Source organism: Sceloporus occidentalis, unplaced genomic scaffold, assembly GCF_023333645.1.
Source record: "Sceloporus occidentalis isolate IW3139 unplaced genomic scaffold, rSceOcc1.0.p SCAF_465, whole genome shotgun sequence".
Taxonomy (NCBI): Eukaryota; Metazoa; Chordata; class Lepidosauria; order Squamata; family Phrynosomatidae; genus Sceloporus; species Sceloporus occidentalis.
In genome coordinates, this window is record NW_028317445.1 from 113,278 (window position 1) to 129,834 (window position 16,557).

A 16,557-nucleotide genomic window follows, 5' to 3' on the forward strand; every position below is an offset into this window, starting at 1 on the left:
TGTTGCATTTGCAAGACATAAAAATATAAATGAGGGTAAAAGCAGGGAAAGCCAACGTTTACCTCATCTTGTTCTTCTATGCATTCGGTTCCTCGCGATCCACTCCCTTGAGAACATCTAGGTGGTCACTTTCTGTAGAACGTTAGATGTTCTGCTGGTTGCCATAAACCCGTAGATCCGAACTTGTGCTGTGCCCATCTCACAAGCTCGAGTGTGCGGGTCTGTGTCGGCTTAGCTACGGCGGCGTAAGCGATATCACAGCCAAAGCGTTGGTTGGTGACATAAAAACCTCCATTAGTATTGTGTTCTCCACGTACTTCCAGCAAGCTTGATGTTCTTTGTTGGTTATGCACTTGGCTTGATGTATCTCTGGACCGACTCAATGTTTACCATGTGCTTAGTGTCTCAATGTTCTCACTCTGCCATCTTGACGCTTCCATTTTGTCCTGCCATGCTGAATGTCTATCGTCTTAAGGTTTTGCTGCTCCACTGCTCATAGCCGTCCTGGAGCCCCAAAGTTTTGGGCTGTATATTTTATCTACGATGGCCCTCAAGATTTCTATTTTGCCATTGCTTGTAGTAGCTCCCAACACAAGTTCAGTTTTCTCTCTGTTCAATGATTTCATGAGATGACCTTGTGCGTGGTCTTCTCCTCTGCGGGTCCTGGCAACTTTCTTGTTGAGTTCGGTGGGTTCCGGGCTGAGGTAGTAGGTTGTATAGTTGAGGATAACACCACAGGAGATAACTGTACAGCCTCCTATCTTTCCCCGGGGCTTGGCCATGACGACGAAGCTGAAATCCAAGAAGTGGTGAACAATTGACAAAAACCTGGAGTAACCTGGAGCAAAAGAATAAGCGCACGTCCGTGTAAAAAGGAAAGGTGCGAATATTGGATGATGGGGGTCAAAAAACCAGACATTGCTGACTGAAGTCGAAGGTTAATGTTATTGGCCTTAAAGTCAAACATCAAAGAAGGCCGCAGATAGTACTGTTGGGTTTATAAGGATGTAAATGGGCATCGATGAGGGGCGGAAGAATGTAGTCAGGAAAGGGGCAGAGAGGAAAACCTGGGTTTTATTCACCAATTCTCTTTTAGGAAATCAAAAGTCAAATGCAGATCAAAGTTGCCCATCAGAGCATCTCGAGACACATATTCTTACGGCAAGTCTCGCCACATCTGCATCATAAAACAAAGACAGGTGAACAGGATGTACAGTAAAGCCGCAGGGCAATTACCGTGGGTAAAGGCAGCCAAGGCTAAGCAAAATGTGCTGTTGAAGTAGATCACAAATTTCTGATTCTGTGCTTCAATGATGAGGACAATTCAACCAAAATGAACCAGTTTCACCCATTCCAAGCCATGGGCGAGTATGTGGCAGGTTGGGCTAGAGGTAGCCATTTTTTTTGTATCCTACAAGGACTTGGATACTTCATATAGAGTCAGTTGATAACAAATGTCTCTATTCACACTTTAATGTCTGCTCTGATATGCAGCAGGAGGCTAAATGATGTTTCAGATACCCCGCTGAACACGCACGGTTACATTATTACTCCTTGGTCTTTTGGCGCCCTCTGCTGATCCTAGGCTTGATGTACGCTAACTCAAACCCTAACCCATAACTAGTCTTCTAGTGTGTCAGAGCTCAGTATACTTAGTGCTATTAGCAGACTTTCCCAACAGCGCCACCCACTGGTCATATATGAGTAATACATGGAGAGCACACACACTGATGTTAGGTCTTATGTCACCCCCTGGTGGCTGATATAGTGTAAAGCAGCTAAATTTATCACTGCCTCTCAATGAACTGAACCAGAGACAGACAGAAATTTCCATATATACAACTCCAGCATTATGCAGACATATGCATCAAATAGGATGAATCCAGAATCTAGACGGTATAAAAATATATAATGTTAAAATAAAATCGGACACCAAAGAGCACTCTGACACCGTCATACAGCGTTATGTATCCGCATAAAGCCACCCAAATTTATTCAGGCACGTACCCGTCTAGACACAGGGTGGGAAATATATGGATAGCTTTATAGACGAAAACGCTAGACATGGATTAAGTTGCTGGTACGAAAATATCAAATGGTAAGGATGCACGGCACGTTTACAAACAGGCGTAATAAAATAACATGGGATAAAAAAAAAATCATGCATCAGAAGAAGCTGGAAACACAAAATCCATTTTTACAAAGGGGACTCCATAACTCGTAATGACTGCGTCGGACTCAGAGAAGTGTCCCAGGGACCGACGCGTTCTGCAATCTGTAGGGCCGTGGGGGCATGTTAAAAACAGAGCCTATAAAACAGACATGGAATTCAGATGAAATAACATATTTTCATATTAAATGGCCATTTAACGCTTAAAGAGCTGGGAGGGGTGCAGGCATGGACAATGCGTGCCTTATGCCGAAGGAGATGTTCACAAAAAAGCAAATGGGAACTTGGTAACCACGAGAGTCGATAAATGGTGTATTAACTATCTGGCACACAAAGTGTTAAACCTTCTGGCACACAGAGTGTTAAATACTGTGCAGCCCAGCAGAACAATACCACATTGCTCTGATTAAAAGGAAAAAAAGGGTTAATAGTTGTACCCAGCATGCACAGAAAATGTCCCCATATCTCCTGTCCCATTTTTTGGCCACCCAGTCCTCCATGCCCCCCCCCCCCAGCCTATGTCTTCCCTTGGGGCTCCTCTGCCCCATCACCCCACATGCAGACGCACACCCTCCCTTTCTTTCTGTCTTGGTCCAGACAAGTTTAATAAATTCCCCCATCCTGAGCAGAGCCGCATTGCGCTTTCTGCCTGTCTGGAACTGAAAGGCAGCCCAGGGGCGGGGAGAGAGAGAGAGACGGGGAGGGGAGGGAGGACAGAGAGAGAGAGAGAGCAAAGGGGGGGAGAGAGAGAGAGAATGGAGAAAAGAGCATAGAGGAAGAAGGGAGAGAGGATGGACTGAGACACAAGGAGACAAGAAAAACACCAAGAAGAGGTAGGGTAAAAGCATAAACTAAAGCCGATCGACCGACAACAAAGGAGAGGGATAGGGTAGAAGAAATGAGGAATAATGGTGAATAGAGGAATAATGAGATTATAAAAAGGTAGACGTTATTATGGCTTCTTTTTCATTGGCATCAAGAAAAAAAGACAGAGAGAGAGCCAGGGTAGGGAAAACGGAACATTATTAAACGCCATCGCCAAACTGAAAAATGAGGGCAAAAGTGCAGCCAAAAGACTATGGCGGTGAAAGGCGTAGCGATGGTAAAACTAGAGGAAGAGGTCTTGGAAGGTGGAGAGGAAAGAGACAGCAGCAAGATGAAAGGAGCGAGACAAAGAGGTAAGGGGAGGGGTAGAGCAGCAGGTAGAGAATGAACAAAGGTGAAGGAATGTGAAGAGAAAAAAAATCTGATCGAAGGGGATAGAACGACAGAGACAAGAAAGAAAGAAAAAAAGGAGGGAGATACAGAAGCGAAAGGGAAAATAGGATACAAGGGAAAGCCGAGTCTAAGCGATGGAGAACCCTGGAGGAAAGATGTTAACGAGTAGGTAACAGGTGAAGGGAGACGGGTTCCAGGAGAATGCTCTTTGCCTTGGCTCTGGAGGCCTTCTACGCATCGTGAGCATGGATACCGAGTACAGATATGCTACCTGTTACAGAGGCAGCCTTGCGCTATACACGCTGCTCAGCGGGATACGAGCCTCTGGTTGCCAGGTTGATGGGAGGGAGAAGGGTGAGAGTGTATGTGAGGGCAGACGGAGGGAGGGGAGGAGCGGGAGGAGGGGGGGCACCAGCCTCTCTCTCTCTTATGATGCTCTCCTTTAGCAGAGTCAGAGGATGAGAAGACAGACAGCAAACAGGGGACTCGAGGTCAGGTACCGAGTGTGGATGGGCTTGAGTGGGTATCACTGCTCTTTGTCTGCTTCTGTCTTTTGCGTTCCTTCATCTACATCAAAGAAAGCAGACGAGAGCGTTGCGGTCTGACACCTTCTCTCCTTTCACGCCTTGATTTAGCTCTGAGATTAGACCCTCTAATTATTTCTTCATTTTTATGTCTAGCCTCCGTTTCTGCATGCCCTTCTACGTCTAAGTCCGAATAGATATATGTGTGTGTGTGTGTGTGCACATGTATGTATAGCCTTTTGCCTATGTGATGTTCTATGTTCCCTCCAACACGCGGACGAGCACTGGCAGGTTAGTCCAATTCCAAATGTCTTCTTCTATGTCTGCGTAAATACCGTTCTAGGCACAGGACACACGGGTGATTGAATGCCATGAATGTCTCCATACACTGCTCTTTGCGTGTTCTATGCCAGTTTCCGTGTAGATCTGTGTTTTCTGCCTGTGTTTCGCTGGTGGGTTGGCATGAGAGTGCCATCCTTTGTGCGTCTATTGTGTTTGCGAGTGTTGTTCTATGTCCGAGACGCTCGGCGGGGATTTGTCCCCCTTTTTTTTTGTTTGAACTTCTAGATTTGGTCGTTCCGTGCATTATCTCTCGAGTTCTTTGTTAATGTAAAGGTACACCTAGAACATCAGGGCTAAAGTCGATACCTAGAATCTAAGTTGTCATCTGTTGCTACTTTGTTACCTGCGTCCGCAGTCTGTATATTCCTTTGCTGTGTCTCAGACAAGGTGGGTCATTGTCTTATCATCTTAGCGTGTGTGTCAGTGCTAGAGCGTGTGCTCCCGGGTACCACCTGCATGTGCCTTATTGTTAGTATGTGTGTGTGTGCGCCGGTCTATATCATTTTGTATGTCTGGGATGAGCTGCCTTAAATCTTCTGGCCATCGCCATCGCTTTATGTCTGCTGATCCGTCTGTTGGCCTGGGTGTAGACCCCATTTACAACGCAATGTTCTTTGTGACACCTTGGTGACGGTCCGTCTCTGCCTCTCGGCGGCAAAATAAATCTGTTCGGGGGGGGGGGTTATTATAAATAGGAATTTATTTTAGTTATTCCCAAATTACGCAGAACTTATTGTGAACGCGTCTGGGTTCCTTTCGAAACACAAAAACAACTAAAATCCACTATTTCCAATAGAATGCCTCCATTTAACTATTTGCGATACGAATCAGGCTTCGACTCGAGTATAATCTTTTTGTTGGTTGGTACTAGACATCTAAAGAGTTCCGTATTACAACCCCCCCCCCAAAATATAGGTATCGTCAGGAAAAAAAACACGTCTAGATATCCTGTATGTATAACAATGGAGGAACGCTAAACAATTAGTCTTAAGGGGTCTTCTGAGCTCCTTGTGTCTGCATCAGACATGAGAGGCGTGGAAACCTGTCCCCAAGCTCTCGGCGAGATGCATATGTTACCCAGACTGCTTAGCTGCGCTCAGACATCACACCATTTTGGACGGCGAGGGAACGCAACTCATTTAGGCCACTCGACGTCTTCTCGGAGCATGTGCTCCGTGACACCACTCCCTAAACTGCAGTCTAGCACACGCAGGGCAAAGTAAGGACACGGATAATGGATGCGCTCTCCATAAGCCAGGAGCTCTGATGAATAGCTCTTGGGGCGGAATAGGTACGCGCTTATATATCATCTTTGATTACATTATACTTGCGGGAAACCGTTGGCTTAGAACGTTCATGGGAATTACCGAAGCCACCAAAAGGAGGTAGACTAGGAGGTCCCTTTAGGTAAAGCCTTTTATACTTATTTCCAGATATCAAGAGACTGAGTCGTTCTAATCATTCTTAATTCTCATATTTCTCCTGATTTGACTAATCTCATCCTGTGTTTCTTAGTCCACGAGCGCTTTTGTTCCGTGAGATGGATGCAGAGGAGCAGGACCACGGGCAGGTAAGAAGAACCCAACGAGACGCAGTGAGCCCCATTTTATATGCTTCGGTGGGATCTATTGTTTGATCCGATTGCCGCGTTTGTCTTCATACATGCATATAGAGATATACGGATGTGCATGCGCTTGCCGTTGGTTCCTTAAAGGTTCTTGAACTGTCCGTCTACTGAATTTTGTTCGACTTAGTCCTGATCTGTATTCACAACCAAGCGAAGGGAAAAGGACCTGCTAATCCGCCCCGTATAAGAGACGCGCAGACTTAACATGCCAACCCAATCTGCCATTTCTTAAAGGACGACCAACTATGGTGGCCCCAACGCCCCGTCCGCCGGCAGTCACAAAGTAATGCTGCTGTCCTTCCGCAGTGTCATTCATTGTATCACAGTAACGTTAGAGCGCTAAGGTACCTGTTACTTCAATGATCCTTGCGCGGGATTGATTAACGACTTTCTAGACAGCCACGCAAGGTGTCCATGCGGCAAATTCAGGAGATAACGGCAATGCCGCTTACCGAGCGACAAAGGAAACAGATCCGAACGCAAGCTTCCTGAGATAGGGGTATGCGGGGCCGGGGCGGACGTTGGAACAGGTGGTCTCTGCATATAAATCAGGATATGAAATATTCTGGAAAGCACCCCTTTGTTACATTCGCAGGAGAAAAACGTACATTACGCCCCATAGGGTCTCTCAAAGGTTCCAGGGTCCCCTCTGGCAGTAGCTGGTTTTTGATTTATACCTTGTGCTGGTCAGGCTGCATGGAAATGTATTGACCAAAACATGGACTATTGTAATAAAATACATTTCATGTTCGGAAGTGGAAAGCATTAATGTATACGAGTCACAAGCATATAGGGGCTTCATAGGGCTGTGAACATGAAGCCCCCTTACCAGCTAAGCTGATCTGGTGGCTAAACAGTTAAACAGTTATTTAAATGTCATAAATAATACGGTATATTCTTATTTTCTATGTTGTTTTATTATTCTAAAATATTTCCTAAAAGGCTCTTTTTTTTATTTTTCTAAAAAGTTTACACTTTTAAGATTAAAAAAATGTTTTTTTTTCTCCCCAATACTGAGCAGACTCTGTGTAAATAATCAAAATAATAATAATAATAATAATAATATAAAAAAATAATACAAATAATGAGCATAATAATAAAAATAATGAGCATAATAATAATAAAAATAAAGTAATAATAATAAAATAATAATAATAATAATAATAATAATAATAATAATAATAATAATAAAATCATAATAATAATAATAATACGTACAGCTAATAAATCTCAAAATGTTTCCAGGGTTTATGCAGAACCCGGAGAGAGGGAGACACGGAACAGTTCTCGATTTGTTGTTCTCATAAAGTTCTCATTCATACCGTTTGCTTTAGTGTTACGTACTGCTGTACTATTGTTTCGATTGATAAGTGATTAAAAAGGATTATTGTTAATCTTTTATTCCCAAAATAAAATAATTTTCCTTGTCAAAAAATAAATGACAATTTTAGAGCTCTTGACATCATCATGGAACAAAATTAAACAAAAAAGGATCTGCAGCATCCTAGAACTAAAATGTATGGTGGGTAGATAAGTGGAACGGCCTCCCAGCAGAAGTGGTAGAGGGTAATACAGTGAGGGGATTTAAACATGCATGGGATAGACTCCTGAATCTAAGACGAGACCAATGACTGATTAAGGTTTGAGTCTTTACAGCAGGACAAGCGGGCAGACTAGATGGGGGCCGAATGGGGCCGATCTGCCGGCAGGTTCTCTGTGTTTATAGTTACTTGTACCCTTTTGAGGTTGTTTTTTTTCTGTTACTCGTTAATTTCAGGCAGGGTTTGTAATTCTTTTAATCACTTAGACTTATGAAACCCACCCATGTGTTGCTGGACCTTTAATGCTTGTTTCCTTCTCTCTCTCTCGGCAGGTAAGGATGGGGTGGGGGAATCGGTCCGATATGCCATGGCATGGGATGACCTTCCCAGCGTGACTCTCTGTCCCTGAGACCCTTAACCTGTGAGGAAGACAAATGTCACAGGTGAGGTTCTGAGGAGCTGAGCTCCACGCGCTCTCAACGCCAACGCAACACCAATGATCCAGATCCACGAGCCGCCCAGAAGACAGAATCTTTCCGTCAACATGAAGGTTGTTACTTTGTTACTTTGAAGAACGTCTTGAATAAAAGTTTTGGTTGATAACAAACATATTTAGGGTTGGCCACCAGTCCCAGAGATCCTGGGCTCCCAAAATACCGAATGAAGTGGACCTCTTCTCAATCCAACAAGATCATTCTAGAAACCGTCAAAGTTTGTAGTCTATACTTTTTGAACATTTTGGAGTTTCTTCTGCCATCGGCAGACAATAAAATCATGGTTTTTAGTAGAATTGGTACCGTTCGAGGGTTTTCTACGAGGCTCGCCAGATGTCTCTTTATTAGGTTATGTTTTTCTAGCGTCCAAGCCACGAGGAGGTCCGCTGACGAGTTTTAGACACCGGAGTCGCTACAGACGACTATGACAGGCTGAAGGAAACCACAGTGCTCAGAAACTCCATCTGGCAGGGTCGGCGGCATATGGTAATCTCGCTCGTTCTTAGCTGTCTCTAATCTAATAACATTTCTGAAACAATTCGTTGGTCTAATAAATCTAAAGGAAAGAAAGCGAGTCTGTGTTCTTTTTTATTTTATTATTTTAAAGTGGGAAATGTCAAGCTGGTTCCTGATTCCATAAATGTGAAAGCTGGAGTTACGTCACGCCGTCTGTAGCAGGGAATGAGGCTAAAGGTCCCAGACCGCGAAACGCGTCTGGTCTCTCAGGAACGACCCTTCAGTCTTGCTTATCTAGAGGTAGCATCAGGCTTTCCCCTAATAAAACCAAGGAGCAGATACAATTATTTTGTTTTGCTTGAGTGTCGGAGGGTGGGAAACCCTAGTGGTTTGGGTTTGGTCCTCACAGAAGACACCATACAGATCTATCAACAGAGCAGGACTGGGGGTGACAAGGTGGTCCTGGTACTTTAAGGCTCGTGGCCATCAAATGACATAAGTGCCCAGCCGGATGGAACACTTGGGTAAGTATCAGGTGCTGTCGGCCAGTGGCCCACCATCAGGCCATTGGTTACTTCATCGAGACTTCCAGACCTCCAGGGAAAAAAAGGAACATAAAAGGAGTTTCCACAAGGAGCAGAAATGTTAGAACCAAAGTCCAGCTAAAACTAGAGCTTAGATGTAATGTAATACATTTTTTTACGTTGCTGAGAGGGTGGTGGATAAGTGGAGCAGCCTCCCAGCAGAAGTGGTAGAGGCTTATACAATGAGGGAATTTGAACACGCATAAGATACGACATACGGCTCCTGAATCCAAGACGGGACCGGGTTGGAGTCTTTACAGCGGGACAGATGAAACTCAATTAACTCTTTCATCTCTAGACTGCTTTGCAGGTAGACATTAACACTTTACATTCACTTATCATTCCCAAAATACCCGAGGAAAAAAAAAGGGTGTTAGTTCAGTTACACTCTAACGCTTCCAGAGCTAGAAGAACCTCACTAACAATTTCATTTTGTAACCAAAACACATTAAAGGAGTTAAATGACTTTTATACGCGGGCACCCCCCCCCAAAAAAACCCCTCTCTTCTTCGTTCCTGGAATCTATTTCCTATACATTTTCATTTATTTGGGATTTTTTTGGGGGGGAAAGAATATTCAAACAGAACGGTGTCCTCATTTAACACTAGCTGGATACGCAGCAAAATGATGTATATATATATATATATATATATATATATATATATATATATATATATACACCGCTATATATATACACACACACACAGACACACATATATATATATATACACACAGTACTGCGCAGAATCGTTTTAAACAGGTGAAAAAACATACAGTAAAGTAAGAATACTTTTAAAAATGATTGGTTTATTTTTATCATTTCACAAAATACATTTGCTTGGACAGCCTGTGTGGGAAAACCAAACTTCATTTCTCAGGTAAACGCACAAACGCTGGAAAAATATAAGAAAACATTCACGTTAAATCACAATATGCAACATACAAAATATATAATTGCAATAAATAATTTGTTTACTAAGAGGGTGGTAGATAACTGGAACAGCATCCCAGCAGAAGTGGTTGAGGGTAATACAGTGAGGGTATTAAACATGCACGGGATAGACATACGGCTCCTGAATGTAAGACGAGACCAACGACTGATTAAGGTTTGAGTCTTTACAGCAGGAGAAACGGGAGACTCAACGGGGGCCAAATGGGGCCGATCTGCCGGCGAATTCTAACTCAATGACAATCAGAATCAAAAATCCTAGTTTTTGGGGGACACATTTAGAATCGATGGCCTTAAAACGGCTTATCTGCGATCCCATAGGCATGTACTGAAAGGGTTAAATGATCCAGTAACGTCATCGAATGTTACAGCCTGTGTTAGTGACCATTATGATGTCAGCCCTCTGTCTTCTGCATCAACATTCTATTGTAGACAGTAAATGCTGCAGCGTCACCGCTTTTCCCAAGGACCGGTTAGCAGCTTCAGAATACTTTTTTACATAAATCTGCTGGTTTGGGACCAAAACACAAAAGTCAGAGAGATCCAGAAATCTTTGGCTTTGGATTAAAAATGTAGAATGAATAGTCTGAAATAGTCTTTAACGTGCATGCTACTGAAAGGATTGAAGTATCTTGTAACGTCACGAAATGATGCAACCTGTCTTGCTGCCCATTGTGATGTCATCATCGCCTGCTCCACGAACATTCTATCCTAGACTGTAAATGCTGCCGCGTCACAGACGGCTCTCAGTCTCTTTCGAGGACCGGTGAGTACAGACGTGGTTAGATATCTCTGCTGGTCCAGAACCAAAGTCCTAGCGACGAGTCCATCTTGGAGACGATCAACACTGATGACAACCAACTCATGCAGCATTACAACGCGCTATTCACCACAGACCAAGTTGGCCAAAAATAACATCAACCTGATACTTTTTAACCAATCTTTGATTAAGAGGCCAACTTGGACTCCAGTGACTAGACACCAATTTATGTTGATGGTTCTCATCTTTAGCATCTTTAGGGTTTAGGGACTTTCAAACTTAAACTACTTAAACTTTGCAGGGTTGGGGGGGAGGGGCATTTACTGGCCCCAAGATAACTAACAGGGTGGCCCCTGAGCTCAATCCTATTTGTTTTGTACAGGATTTGCGAATGAAGCAAATGATCAGGCACGAGATGCCAGCTCTTTATTTTGGATGCGGACGCGGCTGCGTCTCGCTGTGGCTCATAGTCATGTGCTTAGCGCCATCACTGAGTCGCTGTTGCTACACGTGTTTCACCACGCCAGAAGATCAGGTAGATGTCTGCACCTTCATCAGTGAGAGGACATCATGGAAGGTTAAACAGTGTCAAGACAAAGTGAAGCACTTTTTCCAGAATGCCAGTGAGATCCTGATACGTAAGTTTATCATTTAATCGGCGTTCAGACTGAGCCGCGCGGGGACGGGACGTCATGTGACGTGACGGGTCGGGGGGCTTTAGTGTTGGGTCCGTATTCTATAGAGCGTTCTCTAAACGGACTGACCTTAGCGCGGTGTCGTCACTGATGTTAGGAGCTGGGGCGGTGGGAATCTGTGCCCCATTAACAATAATTGTAGAGCTAAAATTCATATTCTTGGGCTACCGCGGTTCGATTGAGGTGGCTTTGCCAATAACTTATGTCTTATTGTGAGCTGCTATACATGCTGATATAATTTTCTATTGACGCGCATGCCCGGGCTACCGCTTCATTATTATATATTTTAGGTACTTGGCTTGTATGTTTGTCATATATTTGTGTATTTGTCATTCCAGCATACTCCCAGAAAGACAAGGTGAAGGAACTTCTTCAAGGCTATACCAAGAGCATCAAGAAGGAGGACTCTGATAGTAAGTTGGATCTCCAGTTCATCCATAAGATTAAATAAGGCAGATATGGGGCAGGATGGTGCATTTGGGGGCAATTTTATGAGTTTCAGGCAGGTGAAAAACCAGAATGCATGCTCCCTGCCATTTTATTAGAATTCAGAGGGACTGTTTCTCCTAAAGAGGGGCACTTGGGGGGGGAATGCATTTAATGATCAGTATCTTGTGTTTATAGATTGGTTTATAAGCCTTGAACGTCTTGCCACGGAGTACACGGCACGGATAAAGGACATGGCAGCAAGTAAGTTTCCTAACAGATAATTAAGACACAAATTATTGGGGGTTTTGGGGGGCTGTAAACCCCTGTGATGCCTTCATACCCAGCAAATATTATGAGCTCTTAGAAAAGGGGGCATCAGGGTAGACGGACACGAGGGTTGGCAGAGGGACACAATGATTTGGGTTCTAAAGACACATAGAGACACACAGAAGTAACGTCACCCATGTATCTTGTACCAACACCCGGTAATATATTCACTACTAACAATTATTTCCTTTTTTCCCCCAGAGCACAAACCCGATGCATGCAAGCCTCCTTGTGGTAAGTAAACCCGAGTAATGACAGCCAGATTCATCCCGGGGGAAGTCCCACCAGTCCCAAAATACTCGTACCCGTTACCCACTCCTGGCCAAAGAACACCTCCAGAAAAGAAAACCTAGAAAGCCCCCCAGGAGACGTCTTATTAATGAGTTTGGGGTTAGAGGGTGTTACGGGTTTTAAGCTTAAATCTGATCCGGTGGCGACTCTTCTGATAAATCTTCTGATCTCTTTCTTTCTACGGCAGGGTTGCAGAAAGCGGCTCAAGTGTTCAGCTGCAAGGAGTGCTTGGATGTGGAGTGCGACCTCCCTGTGGATTGTCCTCGTACGTATCATCTACTTTCCAGTTTAGATGGTTATATTAAGGCAGAAAACTAGGAAACATTAAAAAAAAGTAGAATTTTCAGAAAATATAGCAGTAAATGTTTAGTATTGAGTTTTGGTAATAACTGCAGTATTTGTAATCGCGCTGCATTCTCGTCTATTGTTCCTGGATGTAATATTTCCCATGGTGTACCGGGGCTCCTCTTTGTAACAGGTTTTGTAAGAGTTGCGTAGATTAGGAAAGAGAAGCAGAGTTTTGAGCGTGTGGAGTACAGACGATGAGCGTCCCTTTAAACCTTTAGAGATATAACCTGCTACTCCAAGCTGTTTCTTGTTATCGCGGGTCGATGCAAACAGTTTTAATCATCATATAGAATGCGCTGCCCAAGGATTCTATCGCATCGTAAACCGTCTCTTCTCCTATTTTCAGTTGAAGACGTCCACATCAGAGAACCGGCAAGGACATACGTCGACTGCAACACCACGTTTCCCATCCCGGAGGATATTTCGGTGACGTGGAAATTTGCAGAAAGAGTAAGTTCCAACCCACTTAATCATTTAATGACCTGGCTGCTGGGTAGTATTTACAAAGAAGGGGTCACTCGGAGGAGCGCTAAGTATCCCAGCTGCTCTATATCCAAAGAATGGACTTAGACTCTCGCTTTGGGATTCTACTTTCAAACATAAGATGGATCGTTCTGCTCACTAATATTTGATGTTTTGAAATCTTTTAGAGATTCCTAATTTTTATTTTTTTATTATGTTCTAGGTCCGGACGAAAGACCTCTCCTACTTTAAGAACATTCATACTGGAGAAGACCTGACTCTTTTGATTCAGCCGACGAGGGCCTACCACCAGGGCACCTACGCCTGTGAAATCACAGACGAGGACGATGATGTCATTGCCATAAAATTCTTTTTTCTGAACGGTAAGTTTCATAGATGAAGGACTTTGATGTCCTTTAATTTGTTGGGTGGAAGACGCCATGCAATGCCTGACTCTCCCATCCTTTTCCCTCATATATCTCAGTAGATGTTCACCACCAGCCAGTGGGACACATCGGGCACGAGGAATTAAGTGGAGGGCAATTGCATTTAAGTGTCTTCTGAAATCCTGACCTTAGTGTAAGGAGACTGGATCTCACCAAGTCCATTGGAGAGGGAATCGGTCAGATTTCAGCGTTTCGGGGTGGCAGACTCATGTGTATGTCTCGTAACCTCTTAGGTGTCTCTAAGAGCATGCCTTCTCTCTCCAATGGCAGCTGGGAGAGGGTAGAATTGGACTCAAGGGACCAATGCTAGTGAACAATAATTGGGAATTGGGGAAGGAAAAGTAACTGTGTAACTGTGGCTACTAAAATGCCTTAATTAGACAAATTTCTGTCATTGGGGGACTCTTGGCTGCCTTGTTACTTTATCCAGAGATAGAACGCGAGTCCTGTGGGTGACACAGCACAAATGGTTAACTTTTAGTCATCTTGGTAGAAATAGCCTAGGGATATATTATCATATATGAAAAAATAAATAACCGCTGGTACAATGTGATTTTATTCTCTCCATTCCCTGTTTCAGTATCCCGGATCGAGTACACGGCAGACAGCCAGCTGGGAGAAATATTTGACGCGGTTGTGAGGTCACCTGTGTCGCTGGATATAGCGCCTCCTGCCCCTCCATCGCGTTTCTCCGATTCCATCATGAAGACCATCTTTGAGTCGGAGAAATCACTGAGCAGTAAAGCCACTATTTACCTGACCGTGGCCTTTGCGCTTGCCGTCCTGCTGGTCATCCTGGCATGCGGGTAAGAAGAAAAGCTTTTTTTCTCTTTGTTCATTGAAAGCAGAATAAGCCCCTGGGATCTCTAACTGCAGGACTGATTCTTTAGAACGTCGGCTATCAATCTGTTATATTTATCCAAAGGCACATAATTAGGTGACCCCTATCTCCCTTTCAAGAACAAAATGTATAAGGTGAAGATGTATGTGAATAATAAAAAAACACTTTTAACTCTCTTACAGAGCCGTCTGCTACTATGCCAATGACGTGGACTTCTCATCGATGGAAGACAGGATGAGGGGAATTCCCTAAGAACATCTCACCGGAATACGTCACGTTTACATTATGTATATAGTTATAGGTTCTCTGTAGAATTTATGTAGTATAATAAGTAAAAAAAGTAGTACTAGAATTCAGTTTTATGTGTTTTTTATTTCATTATTTTAATTATTTATTTTATTCATTTAAACTGTTTACATGTGATTGGCCTGAGAAGCCAAACCGATTATTGGACACCTAAAACATCAAAAATAAACAACTTTATATCGTATTTATATTAAATAGTATTTCCATTAGTGCTATTGATCCCATTGACAGCTTATTGTTTAATTATTACTATTATTATATCAACCTTAATATTATTAAAAAAAATAATTTTAAGCACACAAAGCATTATTTTATTTTTATATTATTTTATTTTTTAACATTTATACTTTCTAGATGTAATATATAAAGGGAACACTAGAGGGCAGTAATACATATTCACTATACATTGCAATTAACAGAATGTATTTTTCCTTTATATATTTCCTTTTTAACATTTTTTTCTTTTTGGAGACTTCACCAGAACACATTGAAATAAGTTTATTGGAAACAACTGCATTCAAACGGGTTTTATCTCAAAGACAATAATTATAATTTTTATTTTTAAATTAAACTGAACATATAAAATTTATGGTTGAATTATTTTTGGATTAATATTTTTGGGGGAAGGAAAATATTTTGGATTATATATTGCACCATTATTGGGGTAATTAGAGGTTGACATCTTTAGAACCTTGGGATTATAGCTTTGTGCAGTAAAATAAGACCATATTGGGTTTATTTTATGGAGTTAAGGTGAAAATAATAATAAAAAAAGGGTGTTAGTTCAGTTACACTTTAACGCTTCTGGAGCTAGAAGGACTTAACCTCACTAACAATTTCATTTTGTAACCAAAACTCCTTAAAGGAGTTAAATGACATTTATACGTGGGTACCCCCCCCTCACAAACCCCTCTCTTCTTTGTTCTTGGAACCTCATTTAACACTAGCTGGATAAGCAGTAAAATGATGTGTGTGTATATAATATATATATATATACATACTGGTGTATATACACACACACATATATATATATATATATATATATATATATATATATATATATACACACAGTACTGCACAGAAACATTTTAGACAGGTGAAAAAACATACAGTAAAGTAAGAAAAGTTTTAAAAATTAATGGTTTATTTTTATCATTTCACAAAATATATTTGCTTGGACAGCCTGTGTGGGAAAACCAAACGCACAAAAGCCGGAAAAATATAAGAAAAAATATATGAACGATTAAAATAAAAACTGCAAAAAAACCCCAAATATATGTAAAAATGTAGCAAGAAACATACCTTTGTTTATTTAAGTAAACCATAATAATAGTAATAACAAAATTAGGAATATTACCCCCCTTATATAAAAAGAATATATGGTGAAATGTTAAATCACAATATACAACATACAAATTATATAATTGCAATACATACATTTTTTTTTACTTTACTAAGAGGGTGGTAGATAAGTGGAACAGTCTCCCAGCAGAAGTGGTAGAGGGTAATACAGTGAGGGTATTAAACATGCATGGGATAGACATACGGCTCCTGAATCTAAGACGAGACCAACGACTGATTAAGGTTTGAGTCTTTACAGCAGGAGAAACGGGCAGACTAGACGGGGGCCGGATAGGGCCGATCTGCTGGAGAATTCTATCTCAACGACAATCAGACCAGCAGAAAAAAGACAGTAATAACACGTGAAAATGAGCTGTAACTTATTTCATTACTGCCCTTCACTCGG